Source organism: Pleurodeles waltl, chromosome 2_2, assembly GCF_031143425.1.
Source record: "Pleurodeles waltl isolate 20211129_DDA chromosome 2_2, aPleWal1.hap1.20221129, whole genome shotgun sequence".
Classification (NCBI taxonomy): Eukaryota; Metazoa; Chordata; class Amphibia; order Caudata; family Salamandridae; genus Pleurodeles; species Pleurodeles waltl.
The window spans coordinates 460,353,550-460,367,418 of record NC_090439.1 but is presented as its reverse complement, the minus strand read 5'-3'; the positions used below and the strand labels follow the sequence as shown (position 1 = coordinate 460,367,418).

General features: G+C 50.9%; 1 protein-coding gene across 2 annotated transcripts in view; it reads left to right on the top strand.

Moving 5' to 3' along the window:
* Positions 1-13,869, top strand: part of CEP192 (centrosomal protein 192) — a 1,702,116-nt gene that overhangs the window by 404,743 nt on the left and 1,283,504 nt on the right. The gene's annotated exons all lie outside the window — the stretch shown is intronic.

Sequence of the window (13,869 nt, the reverse complement as noted above, 5' to 3'; positions counted from 1 at the left end):
GCTCCCAGAGCCCCAGGTCCTCTTTCTCGCATTCGTGGTCATCTGATCATTCAGGTAAGAGGCACAAGAAGAAGATGAAGTCCAAGCGGACTTGGACTTCCCCCCGCCTGTCGACCGATGAGGCATCTGGGGAATGTCAACGTTCCGAGTGCGGTTCCGCAGAGCCGTCACCAGGGCCAACTTCACGTTTTCCCCCTTTGCCGCAGATGTCGAACCTGATAGGGCCCCTGCTGACGCCACTGGGCTCGAAGACCCACCCGAGGGTGCAGACTGCTCAAAAACAGGACGCATGGGCTCGTGAAATTCCTTTAATTGAGCGGGGGTAGGAAGTTGGCTCTGTATATACTATCTGAAAGTGAGAGATAGTGTGCAAAGAGTCCAAGGGTTCCCCTTAGGGGTTGATAGTGGCAAAATTAGATAATACTAATGCTCTATTTTGTGGTAGTGTAGTTGAGCAGTAGGCTTATAAGAGGGTAGTGTTAAGCATTTGTTGTACACACACAGGCAATAAATGAGCACACACACTCGACTTACTCCAGGCCAATAGGTTTTTATATAGAAAAATATATTTTCTTAATTTTAGAACCACAAGATTTGAGGTAAGTACATAAAATGCAAGGTACTTCACAATGGGAAGTATAGAACTTAGATTAAAAACAATAGTATACACAGTTTTGGCAAAAATGGCAATAAGCTATTTTAAAAGCGGACACTGCAAAAATCAACAGTTCCCGGGGGAGATATGTTTTGGTTAGTTTCTTAGGTAAGTAAAGCACTTATAAGTTCAATCTCCTGGGCATAGGCAGACCACCGTTGGGGGTTCAAGGCAACCCCAAGTCCTCAGCACCAGCAACACAGGGCTGGTCAGATGCAGAAGTCAAGAGGGCCCAAACAACATAGGCACCCATAGAGAAAAGGGGTGCTCCAGTTCCAGTCTCGGGGAGCTGACCAGGGGGGTTTTGTAGAGCACGTGGGGGGGGGGGGGGGGGGGGGGCAGGGGGAAACACAAGCACACAAAACACACCCTCAGCGGCACAGGGGGTGCCCGGTGCAGTGTGCAAAGTAGGTGTCGGATTTGTCATTGAAAGTAATGGAGGGACCCGGGGGTCACTCTGGCGATGCAGGCAGGGCACAGGGAGGCTTCTCGGGCCAGCCACCGTCTGGGCTAGCATGAGGGCCACCTGCTGGTCACTCCTGCACTGGTAGGTGGTTCCTCTAGGTCTTGGGGGCTGCGGGTGCTGTGCTTGGTCCAGGCTTCGGGTTCCTTTGTTACCAGGCAGTCGCGGTCAGGGGAGCTTCTGGATCCTCTATGCAGGCGTCGCTGTGGGGGTGCAGGGAGGCTGACTCCGGGTGTCCATGTCGTTGGAGTCGTCTGGGAGTCCTTTCTGCGGTGTTGGTTTCTCCAAACTCGAGCCGGGGCAGTCGGGTGCAGTGTGTGAAGACTGCGCTTCTGTCAGGAAGTTGGAGTCTCTTTAAAGTTGGTTTCTTGGTTGTTGTTTTGGGCAGAGCCGCTGTCCTCTGGAGGTTCTTGGTCCTTTAGGTGCAGGTGAGTCCTCTGAGTCCTCAGAGGTCGTTGGTCCCCCCTGGATGCGTCGCTGTGCAGGTTCTTAGTCTGGAGACAGGCCGGTAGGGCTGGGGCCAAGTCAGTTGTCGTCTCTGCGGGGCTTTCAGGTTGCAGGAATCTGATTTCCTGGGTTCAGGGTCACCCCTAAATACTCAATTTAGGGGTGTGTTTAGGTCTGGGGGGCATAGCCAACGGCTACTGTCCTTGTGGGTGGCGACACACCCTCCTTGTGCCTCCTCCCTGAGGGGATGGGGGCACATCCCTATTCCTACTGGGGGGGATCCTCCAAAACCAAGATGGAGGATTTCTTAAGGCAGGGGTAACCTCAGCTCAGGACACCTTAGGGGCTGTCCGAATGGAGGGTGACTCCTCCTTGTTTTTCTCCTCCGGACTTGCTGCCAAAAGTGGCAGCTGTGTCCGGAGGAGCGGGCATCTCCACTAGCTGGGATGCCCTAGGACACTGTAACAGGCATGATCCTTTGAGGCTCACCGCCAGGTGTTACAGTTCCTGCAGGGGGAGGTGAGAAGCACCTCCACCCAGTGCCGGCTTTGTTCCTGGCCACAGTGTGACAAAGGCACTCACCCCATGTGGCCAGAAACTCATCTGGTTGTGGCAGGCTGGCAGGAACTGTATGGCCTAACACTACGAGTCGGACTGGTATACAGGGGGCATCTCTAAGATGCCATCTGTGTGCATTTTTCAGTAACTCCCACACTGGCATCAGTGTGGATTTATTTTGCTGAGAAGTTTGATACCAAACTTCCCAGATTTCAGTGTAGCCATTATGGATCTGTGGAGTTCGTGTTTGACCAACTCCCAGACCATATACTCTTTATTGCTACCTTGCACTTACAATGTCTAAGAATTGGCTTAGACACTGTAGGGACATATTGCTCATGCAACTATGCCCTCACCTGTGGTAAAATGCACCCTGCCTTAGGGCTGTAAGGCCTGCTAGAGGAGTGACTTACCTATGCCAGAGGTAGTGGGTTGTGGGCATGGCACTCTGAGGGGAGTGCCATGTCGACCTAGTCATTTTCTCCCCACCAGCACACACGAGCTGTAAGGGAGTGTGCATGAGTGAGGGGTCCCCAGGGTGGCATAATACATGCTGCAGCCCTTAGAGACCTTCCCTGGCTACAGGGCCCTTGGTACCAGGGGTACCAGTTACAAGGGACTTATCTGTGTGCCAGGGTTCTGCCAACTGTAGGAATAAAGGTACGGTTTAGGGAAAGAACACTGGTGCTGGGGCCTGGTTAGCAGGATCCCAGCACATTTTCAATAATAACTAGCATCAACAAAAGGCAAAACTTTAGAGGGTAACCATGCCAAGGGAGGCATTTCCCTACAGGTGTGTGTTGGTCTGGGGGGGGCAGTAGCCAATGGATACTGTCCTGGATGGTGGCCACATCCTGTTTGTGCCTCCTCCCTGAGGGGCGGGGGCACATCCCTATCCCTACTAGGGAAATCCTCCAAAACAAGATGGAGGATTTCTTGAGGCAGGGATCACCTCTGCTCAGGACACCTTAGGGGCTGCCCCGACTGGAAGGTGACTCCTCCTAGTCTTTCATTATCTCCTCCGGACTTGCCGCCAAAAGTGGGTTCTGTGTCGGGGGTGGGCAGGCATCTCCACTAGCTGGAGTGCCCTGGGGCATTGTAACATGAAGCCTGAGCCTTTGAGGCTCACTGCTAGGTGTTAATGTTCCTGCAGGGGGGAGGTGTGAAGAACCTCCACCCAGTGCAGGCTTCACTTCTGGCCTCCAAGAGCACAAAGGCTCTCACCCCATGGGGTCTCAAACTTGTCTCAGTGGCAGGCTGGCACAGACCAGTCAGTCCTGCACTGAGGGATTGGGTAAAATACAGGGGGCATCTATAAGATGCCCTGTGTGTGCATTTTTTTAATAAATCCAACACTGGCATCAGTGCGGGTTTATTATTCTGAGAAGTTTGATACCAAACTTCCAGTATTCAGTGTAGCCATTATGGAGCTGTGCAGTTCGTTTTGATAAACTCCCAGCCCATAAACTTAATATGGCCACACTGTACTTACAATGTCTAAGAATTGACTTTGACACTGTAGGGGCATATTGCTCATGCAGCTATGCCCTCACCTGTTGTATAGTGCACCCTGTCTTAGGGTTTTAAGGCTGCTAGAAGGGTGACTAATCTATGCCACAGGCAGTATTTTGCGTACATGCCACCCTGAGATGGATGCCATGTCGACTTTGCCTTTTTCTCCCCACCAACACACACAATCTGCAATGGCAATGTGCGTGTGTTAGCTGTCGGGTCCCTTAGGGTGGCAAACCACATGCTGCAGCCCTTACAAACCCTCCCTGGTCACAGGGCCCTTGGTACCACTGGTACCTTTTACAAGGGACTTATCTGTGTGCCAGGGGTGTGCCAATTGTGGGAACAATGGTAATTTGTTAGTGAAAGAACACACTGTCTATAGGTACATACATGTGAATATATATTTTTCTCAACACCAGATCTATCTATAGTGACAGATGCATCATTTCTGGGTTGGGGAGGCCACATTGGAGAGGTGGAGATCTGAGGTCTCTGGCAGAGTTTGGGCTCCATATCAATCTTGTGGAGCTCCGGGCGATCAGGCATGCGTTGAAGGCAATTCTTCCCTCTCTCAAAGGGAAAGTAGTGCAGGTGTTCACGGACAATACTACCGTCATGAGGTACTGCAACAAACAAGGTGGAGTAGGGTCCTGGACCTTTTGTCAAGAGGCCCTGCGTCTCTGGACACGGCTGGAACATCAGGGCATTACCCTGGTGGTTAAACATCTGGCGGGTTCTCTCAACGCCAGAGCAGACAAACTCAGCCGTCGATGCACAGCCAATCACGAATGGCGTCTCCATCCGGAGTTGGCGCAAGGTCTCTTTCAGCATTGGGGAGAGCTTTGGATAGATCTGTTCGCCTCCGCAGAGAACGCGCAGTGTCAGCTGTTTTGCGCATTGGAGTTTCCAGGGCGGCAATCGCTCAGAGACGCTTTTTGTCTCAAGTGGAACTCCAGCCTCCTTTCCGCCTATACCACTCCTGCCCAGAGTTCTCAAGAAAATCAGGAACGACTGGGCCCAAGTCATCTGGGTAGCTCAGGACTGGGCACAGGGAGTATGATATCCAGAGCTATTAAATATGGCCATCGATCCTCCACTCAGACTCCCTCTTCGGGCAGATCTTCTGTCGCAGCAACAGGGGATGGTTCGCCACCTGAACCTGTCCAATCTCTGCCTTCATGTGTGGAGATTGAGCTGTGACAGTTGACAACTTTTGATCTTCCACCTGAAGTTTGTGATGTCATCTTGGCAGCAAGGCGTCCCTCCACCAAAACTGTATATGCCTGTTGTTGGCATAAATTTGTGGCATGGTGCACCAACAAATCTGTTGATCCTCTCTCTGCCCCTCTATACGAGGTTCTTTTGTTCATTCTTTCTTTAGCCCTGCAGGGCTCTGCTTTGGGCACCCTTAAAGGGTATTTATCTGCCATTTCGGCCTTTGTTAGGTTACCTGATCAGCCCTCACTCTTTAAATCTCCTCCCACTCAATTTATCATGCCTCGGTGGGACCTCAACCTTGTCCTTACTTATTTAATGTGTACTCCCTTTAAGGCGATGCACAATTGTCCCTTACGGCTCCTCACCTTCAAAACTGTCTTTCTTGTTGCCATCACTTCTGCTTGCAGGGTTAAGGAGCTTCAGGCCCTTTCGTGCAAGCCTCCATACTTGTCTGTGCACCCTGACAAAGTGATGTTGTGCACTAAGGCTTCCTTCCTTACAAAGGCCTTTTCATGTAGGCCAGTCCATCACCCTGCTTACTTTTTACGCGCCCCCACATCCTTCCCATGAGGAGGAGAGACTCCACCGTCTGGACCCAAAAAGAGCTTTGGCATTCTATCTTAATCGTACTAAAGATTTCCGAGTGTACTATCAACTCGTCTGGTATGTGGGTGCGGAAAAAGGGAAGGCGGTGCAAAAACGTACTATCTCTCGATTCGTGGTATTTTGCATCAAGATGTGCTACGTTTTGGCCAAGAAGCAACCCCCTGAGGGCGTGCTCATTCCACCAGAGCAACTGCTGCTTTCACTGCATTGGCAAGCGGAGTTCCTTTCTTGAATATCTGCCAGGCTGCGACATGGGCGTCCCTGCACACGTTTGCTAAACACTACTGCCTGGACAGTCGGGTCCAACGTGATGGCTACTTTGGTCGTTTGTTCCTGCAGGACTTCTTAGTATGATCTTGGTTCGCAGCCCACCACCGAGGATGGCATTGCTTGGGGATCTATTCTAAGGTAAGGAATCTGCAATTAGAAGTCTCTATCAGATGTACAAGTTACTTATCTTTGGTAACTAAATATCTGGTAGAGACATTCTAGTTGCAGATTCCTTACCGCCCACCCATCCTCCCCGCTTGCGAACTGATTTCTAGGGACAGGGATTCCCACTTTCAGGTCCTTAGCTCTGGCACACCAATCTCAGTGTTCTTAGCGGTTCTGTGCTCTGGCGTGGAAAGTGGTTAAAAGAAACTGACGTCACTGCATGAGGTTGTCGTCTATGTACTACTCTCGAAGTCATCACGGTGACCACGACGCCCTTGGAGTCGACCTACGCCACCTACTGACACGCAAGGGTATTGCTCGAAGAAAAATCTCCAGATCCAGTCTGACGCCTGGGGGAAAATTCTCAGGTAAGCAATCTGCAACTAGAGTATGTCCCTTCCAGATATTTTGTTACCAAAGGTTAGTAACTTGTACGTCTGGTGAAGCTCAACAGTAAACCCATCCCCCCAGTGTCTTGGATTTAGACAATGCTGCTGCAGCTGCACCCACCTCCTCCGCAGTAATCTCATTATCCAATTCTCTCTTACACTTCGGGTCCAACTGTGGTAGCTGCAAGTCCCGCAAAAACCCTTGCACGTACTAACCTCTCACGTGGGGACTAGCCCTCAGTACCGTTTGCAAATGCTCCGCCAACACACTTAAAATATCTCTACAGTTGGTGACCTGTATGCCCTCAGCGTTCCGAATATGCAAGATAGGGGGTGATTCCATCTCACTATTTAGGATCCATGCCAACAACCTGCCATATTTATCCTCCTACATGTGTAGCTGCTGTCTGTACGGCCTAAGTGTTACCTTATCCGGCATCCTCCAACTCCTGCTTACTTCCCTATGCAATCGAAGCTGCTCTTTGTGCTTCCCTCGTAAGGTGTTCACAACGATGTATATCCGCTAGTTGCCCCTCATATTTCTTGAGATCTTGCTCCAATTGTCTATGCACACCACAGGTGGTACCTATACACACTCCTCTCAGAATGGCTTTCAATGCCTCACACTCAGTCCCCCTGGTTGCAGTGGTGCCCCAATTAATATCCATGTCATTTGTTATTGCAGCTGCCAAAGTCTAAAACACAGCGTCTGTAAGAAAGTCCGGAGGCATGCGCCAGCTACGAGTCCCCCAGCCATCCGATTTCCCATTTCAGCTGCCGTCAGTACTGGGGAATGATCTGATAAAAACCTTCCCAAGTGTGATATGCCCAACACCTGCACACAGTCCAGGCCTCCCAGTAGAAACCGGTCCAAGAGGCTATATGTGTTGTGCGTCTTTGAGTGATGTGCATTCCCTACTTTCCGGGTGTAGCTCCCTCCATCCATCCCATAACCTTAGCTTGTGCATAGCCTCAGTAAGGGATCTCGTCATCAAAGGTTTAGTGCCCTGTTTTGAGGGATGAATGTCCTTCTCACCATCCAAAATACAATTGTAGTCTGTAGCCCACACAATGGGGAAACCCACACCAGCCTCCAGCACCCCAGCTACATTGTCATAAAAGGAGTAATCATCCATGTTAGGTGCATAAGTATTGATTATAGTGAGGGGCGCGCCATCCAGTGTACCCTATAGGAGTATATACCGCTTCTCAACATGAGACCTGCTATAGATATGTTTAAATGGAATCCCTGGGGCTACCCATATCACCACTCCCCTGGCATAAGAGGAAAATGACGCGTAGAACAACAGATCCCCCCCCCCCCCCCATTTCTTAGCAAGCTTCTGAGCTTCCTTCTCCATCAAATGGGTTTCCTGTAAACAGGCAATTTGAATCTTATGCCTCTGCAGAAAGGGAGAAGGGAATGCACTCTGTATCGCCTGGTGTAGTCTTTCAGGTCAGTATATTTACCTGTCGGACCATGATAACAATGTATATTCTGCTTAAGCCGCCAGCTGCTCGCTTCCTCTCCCTCCATAATTGAGGAAAATAGCATGGCTACCCCTCCCTCCGGCACCCCGCCCCCCAATATCCCCCCACACCACCCCACCCATGTCTCACATGTGTGCTCTGCATTGAACAAATATAAACATGCATGTTCTGAACAAAACCCAACCCCCTTTCCCTCCCTGGATAAACAGTAAAACAAATCAAAACATACTGTAGATCCATATGTCACTAAATCCTACCACAACAGTGGAGGAACCCTCCTCTCTATTCTAAATGTACCATGCCTGTATCTCTAATACTGCCTATCCCAGAGAAAGGCCGTACCTCCTCCCTCTATGGGATAAGGGTGCAAATGCTACCATAGCTGTACCAGATCAATTAACCCCCATTTCTTACCCAATAGACAAGATGCTCCCAGTCATAACATGTCCTATACAGGAAAAAGTTAGAATACAGTTCTCTTAAGAAGATTAAAGTTACTGACATCTGACACCATCTTTGGTCCCCAGTCAGGTGCCTGGGTAGAGCGATTGAGACCAGCAAACAGGCCAGGGGAAACAACCACCATTGTGCTTTCCTGTTGAATTTCAGTTCTATTACTATCACTTCCCCCATGCCTTGGTGAGTTGTCCATGCGGTCTTCGTTGTGTTTTCTCCAGTTGGAGCCTCCCATTGTTCCAGCAGCAGTGTGCCTGGCTCCACCCACTCAGATGAGCTTTGTCCTACATTTCCAGCCATCTCCAGACCTCCTCCAGGTGGTCAAAGAAGTGAGATTTGCCCCCTGAGATGACCTTCAAGCGTGCCGGATACAATACCATATAGCATATGTAGGGGGTCAGCTCTGTATATACTATCTCAAAGTAAAGATAGTGTCCAAGGGTTCCCTGTAGAGGTTGATCGTTGCAATAATAGATAATACTAATGCTTTATTTTGTGGTAGTGTGGTCGAGCAGTAGGCTTATCAGAGGGTAGTGTAAAGTATTTGTTGTACACACACAGGCAATAAATGAGAACACACACTCAAAACTCCAGGCCAATAGGTTTTTCTATAGAAAAATATTATTTTCTGAATTTATTTTAGAACCACAATGTTTAGAATTTAGGTAAGTTCATAAATTGTGAGGTACTTCACACAGGTAAGTATGGATCTTTGAATTAAAACAGTAGTGTACACACTTTTGGCAAAAATGGCAATAAGCTATTTTAAAAGTGGACACTGCAAAAATCAACAGTTCCTGGGGGAGGTAAGTACAGGTTAGTTAAGCAGGTAAGTAAAGCACTTACAGGTTCAGTCTCCTGGGCATAGGCAGCCCTCCGTTGGGGGTTCAAGTCAACCCCAAACACCCAGCACTAGCAAAACAGGGCTGGTCAGGTGCAGAGATCCAAGTCGGGCCCAAATAACATAGGTGCCTTTGGAGACTAGCAGTGCTCAGGTTCCAGTCTGCTAGCAGGTAAGTACCTGTGTCCTCGGGGAGCAGACCAGGGAGTTTTGTAGAGCACTTGAGGGGGGGTAGGGGGGGCGGGAGTTGTCACAAACAGGCACACAAAATATACCCTCAGCGGCACAGGGGCGGCCGGGTGCAGTATGCAAAGTAGGTGTCAGGTTTCGAATAAAGGGACCCGGGGGTCGCTCTGGCAATGCAGACAGGGCCTAGGGGGGCTTCTCGGGCCAGCCACCAACTGGGCAACAGTGAGGTCCGCCTGCTGGTCACTCCTGCACCGGTAGTTGGTTTCTCTCGGACCTGGGGGCTGCGAGAGCAGTGCTTCTTCCAGGCCTCCGGTTCTTTGTTACTGGGCAGTCGCGCTCAGGAGGAGCCTCTGGATTCTCTCTGCAGGCTTCGCCGTGGGGTTGGAGGGGGTTCGTCTCAGGATGTCACAGTTGTGGGGGTCCTCGCTACCTTGTTGGTTTTTCTGGACACGAGCGGGGGCGTTGGGTGCAGAGCGTAGGGGTCTCGCACTTTAGGAGTGAGGCTGGAGTCCCTTTAAATATGGTTTCTTCTTGGTTGTTTGGAAAGAGCCACTGTCCACAGCGTTTCTTGGTCCTTTGGGTTGAAGAGCAGTCCTCTGAGTCGGCAGATGTCACTGGTCCCGCTGGATGAGTCGCTGTTGTAGGTTCTTTGAATCTGGAGGCAAGGCCAGTAGGGCTGGGGCCAAGTCAGTTGTTGTCTATGTCTTCTCTGCGGGGCTTTCAGGTCAGCAGTCCTTCTTGTTCGGGTTGTCAGGAAATCAGTTTTCCTGGGTTCAGGGTCGCCCCTAAATACTCAATTTAGTGGTGTGTTTAGGGTTGGAGGGGAGTAACCAATTGCTATTGTCCCTGAGGGTGGCAACACCCTCCTTGTGCCTCCTCCCTATGGGAACGGGGGCACATCCCTAATCCTATTGGGGGAAATCCTCCAAAGCAAGATGGAGGATTTTCTAAGGCAGGGGTCACCTCAGCTCAGTACACCTTAGGGGCTGTCCTGGGTGGATGGTGACGACTCCTTGTTTTTCTCATTATCTCCTCCCGACTTGCCACCAAAAGTGGGGGCTGTCTCTGGCGGGGGGGGGGCATCTCCAGTAGCTGGAGTGCCCTGGGGTGCTGTAACAGGCTTGAGCCTTGGAGGCTCACTGCCAGGTGTTACAGTCCCTACAGGGGGAGGTGTGAAGCACTTCCGCCCAGGACAGGCTTTGTTCCTGGTCACAGAGTGCACAAAGGCACTCACCACATGTGACCAGAAACACGTCTGGATGTGGCAGGCTGGCAGAAACTGGTCAGCCTGGCACTGGTAGTTGGGCTGGTATGCAGTGGGCATTTCTAAGATGCCCTCTGTATGTGTTTCTCAATAAATTCTGCACTGGCTTAAGTGTGGTTTTATTGTGCTGAGAAGTTTGGTACCAAACTTCCCAGTATTCAGTGTAGCCATTATGGAACTGTGGAGTTTTTGTTTGACAAACTTCCAGACCACATACTCTTTATGACAACCCTGCACTTACAATGTCTAAAAATTGGCTTAGAACCTGTAGGGGCATATTGGTCATGCAGCCGGGCCCTCACCTGTGGTGAAGTGCACCCTGCCTTAGGGCTGTAAGACCTGCTAGAGGGGTGACTTACCTATGCCACAGGCAGTGGGTTGTGTGCATGGCATCCTGAGGGGAGTGCCATGTCATCTTAGTCATTTTCTTACCACCAGCATACACAAGCTGTGAGGCAGTGTGCATGTGCTGAGTGAGGGGTCCCCAGGGTGGCATAATACATGCTACAGCCCTTAGAGACCTTCCCTGGTCTCAGGGCCTTTGGTACCAGGGGTACTATTTACAATGGACTTATCTGTGTGTCAGGGCTGTGCCAATTGTTAAGACAAAGGTACCGTTTTAGGGAAAGAAAACTGGTGCTGGGGCCTGGTTAGCAGGGTCCCAGCAGACTTTCAGTCATAGCTAGCATCAACAAAAGGCAAACAATTAGGGGGTAGCCATGCCAACAGTGGCATTTTTCTCCAACTTACATTCATGGCACACAACTTGTCCTTTTCCTCCATAAATCCCTTCCTCGAAGTCTGCACCCTGTTTGCATAGTCTGGATAAATTGAGATTCTTTGGTTTTCAAAAACAGCCTTGTCAGTTTCCCAGGCTATCTGCAGGACACAGTCTCGATCCCTAGAATTCAGGATGCGCACAATGATGGCCTGTGGCGGGGTACCAGGCCGAGAGGGGGCAACCAGCTCCCTGTGGGCAAGCTCCACCATGAACATGCCGGATAGCTCCACAGGTTGCAGCACATCTCTGATCCAGTGCTCCACAAAGACCTCCACAACAGATCCCTCCTCCCGCTCTGGGAACCTAAGAAGGCGTTGTTCAGTTGCGACCTACTCTAAGCCCGACCGTAGAAGGTTCATTTCCATAGCTACTGTCTCTGTTTTACCCTTGAGTCCTGAATTGCGGAAAGATGTTCAGCACAGGATGGCTCCCCCAGGGTTAGAGGCATGATCGGGTCATGCCCTGATCAACCCTGTCACGTCTGGAGCTGTGGAAAAGGGGCAGAAGTGGTGTATTGCTCCATAGTATTTCCCTGCGAGGGAGCCGCCTGCCTGTGCTGTTCCATCTTGGCACATACTAAAGGAGGAAGGGCAGGTGAGGGTCCACCCACCCTCACCTTGCCCAGTTAGCTACGCCAAGCTCAAGGGTGTCTCAGCATTTCTCCTCAAAGTCAGGCCCGGGATCAGTGCCACACAGAGACGTCAACATTGGGCAAGGAAGACGACACCCACAGCCAATTCCGATGAGGACGCCAAAGATCCAGGACATCAAAATGTTCCCCTGACCTCTTAGAGTACAATTTGACTTGGCGCCAATACAGTATCTGACCCGCTCCCCTTTCACCAGGGCAGCACACCTCGTGATCCTAAGATGTCAGATAAACATTACCAGTGCCTCTACCCTCCTGTTGAGTGGGATTGTTCCAGCTAGTGGCTAGCTGCGTCCACCCAGTCTCCAGGTATATGTATACCCACGCTGGTCGGTCTTTCCACATCCCCTTCGCCCCCTTCCCCCCAAAGTCACACAATTCCAGGGGCCCAGCCTGATCCACCCTAAACATCGAGGTGCCACACTTCCTCCAGTGCCCCACGAGGCTGCTGTCCACCCGCAGATCTCCCTCACAGCAGGCCCGAATCCACAGACCTCTGACGGCCCACCTGCTGGCCCGGGCCTGGGCCCATCCTTTGCCTGCAGCTTGTGAGCCATGCTGGGCTGCAGCACGGTCGCTGCAGCACGGTCACCGCAGCAAGGCTTCCCTCGCGGACTCTTCAATTGAAGGGCCCACCAAGGAGGGAGGGCGAGAGAACCCCACCCGCCGGGGCCCTGCAATCCTTCTCTGGGCCTCCTTGCGTGCCTGGACTGCAGCGTACCTGCTGCACCTCCAGGCTGAGGACCTCTGAGCCCCTCCTCGCAAATGACAGGTCACAAAGCTGTCTCCCGAAGCTCAGGGAACACCCTATCCATCTGCGACCCCCAAGGAGAGGCAGAGAGGCTAGATGAGGCAGTGCTGGGGGCCCACCCAGGTCCCGCCATGCGGCCCAGGCCAGGCCCCCACTCACCACCGGGCCGTGCACCCCCAGCTCCCCGATAGGGAAAATCAAGCCGCTGCAGAGGTCAGAGCCTCAAACTCCATCTCCAAGGCTCCCCCGATCGCCAGGCACAGCAGGATAATGCAGGATCAGGCCTGGGGCCAAGGAGCTTCCTAGAAGCGCATCCTGTCGGCCATCTTTCTTAGCCACGCCCCTAATCTTTTAAGTTAACCAGAAAAATCTGTCCATAAACTTTAATCACTGAAATGTCAATACCCAGTAGTCTTCTCGCTCTATGATATCAACTTTCTGTGCCTATTAGCTCTGGTAAGTAGTTAGATGGGATGCTGGATCTAATCCAAATCAAGACTCTGCGTGCACATGGTGAATATAACGTGATACATTTCTACACCATAATTTCTGTATTGTCTGACTCTCCTTTTTAGTGAGGTGAGTTCTTTGCAGGAACTCTGTCTGAACCCCAAATCTTGATTTAGGCCTGTTCCTTTTGCTGGGAGAGTTAATCCAAGCTTACTCCAGGTCAATATCTTGATATGTTCCATGTAATTGCTGTACTACTGCCATAAGCTAGTGTGAAGGATCAAGCAGTGTGCTTTCACCGCCATCCCCTGCCCAGCCAACCATGTTTTGCAGCTGTCTCCGCCATTCTTTTGGAAAGAAAAGTAATGGGTAACTCTGCAAACATCTGTTAGCAGCTACAAAGTCCCCAAACTCAACCATCCAGGACAGTCACATCCAGGCATGCTGCCCAAACTTTGAGAGAGCACTAGCAACTGCAGTCATGTTGCCTTTCGCAAGGCTTGTGCCAGTGAGAACTGGAAAGCGGGGGGAGAGGAAGGGCAAAATGGAGAAGACTTAACGTCCGGCCCGCAGGACATTAATAACCTACAATGGATATATGACTACCTGCGTCATGAACAAAGGAGAAGAATTCAAGAATAGTCTATTGGTGTTGCGTTTATTGATTAAGCTGTATTATATAATCTGCCGTGCAAGGGATAATCTTTGGGG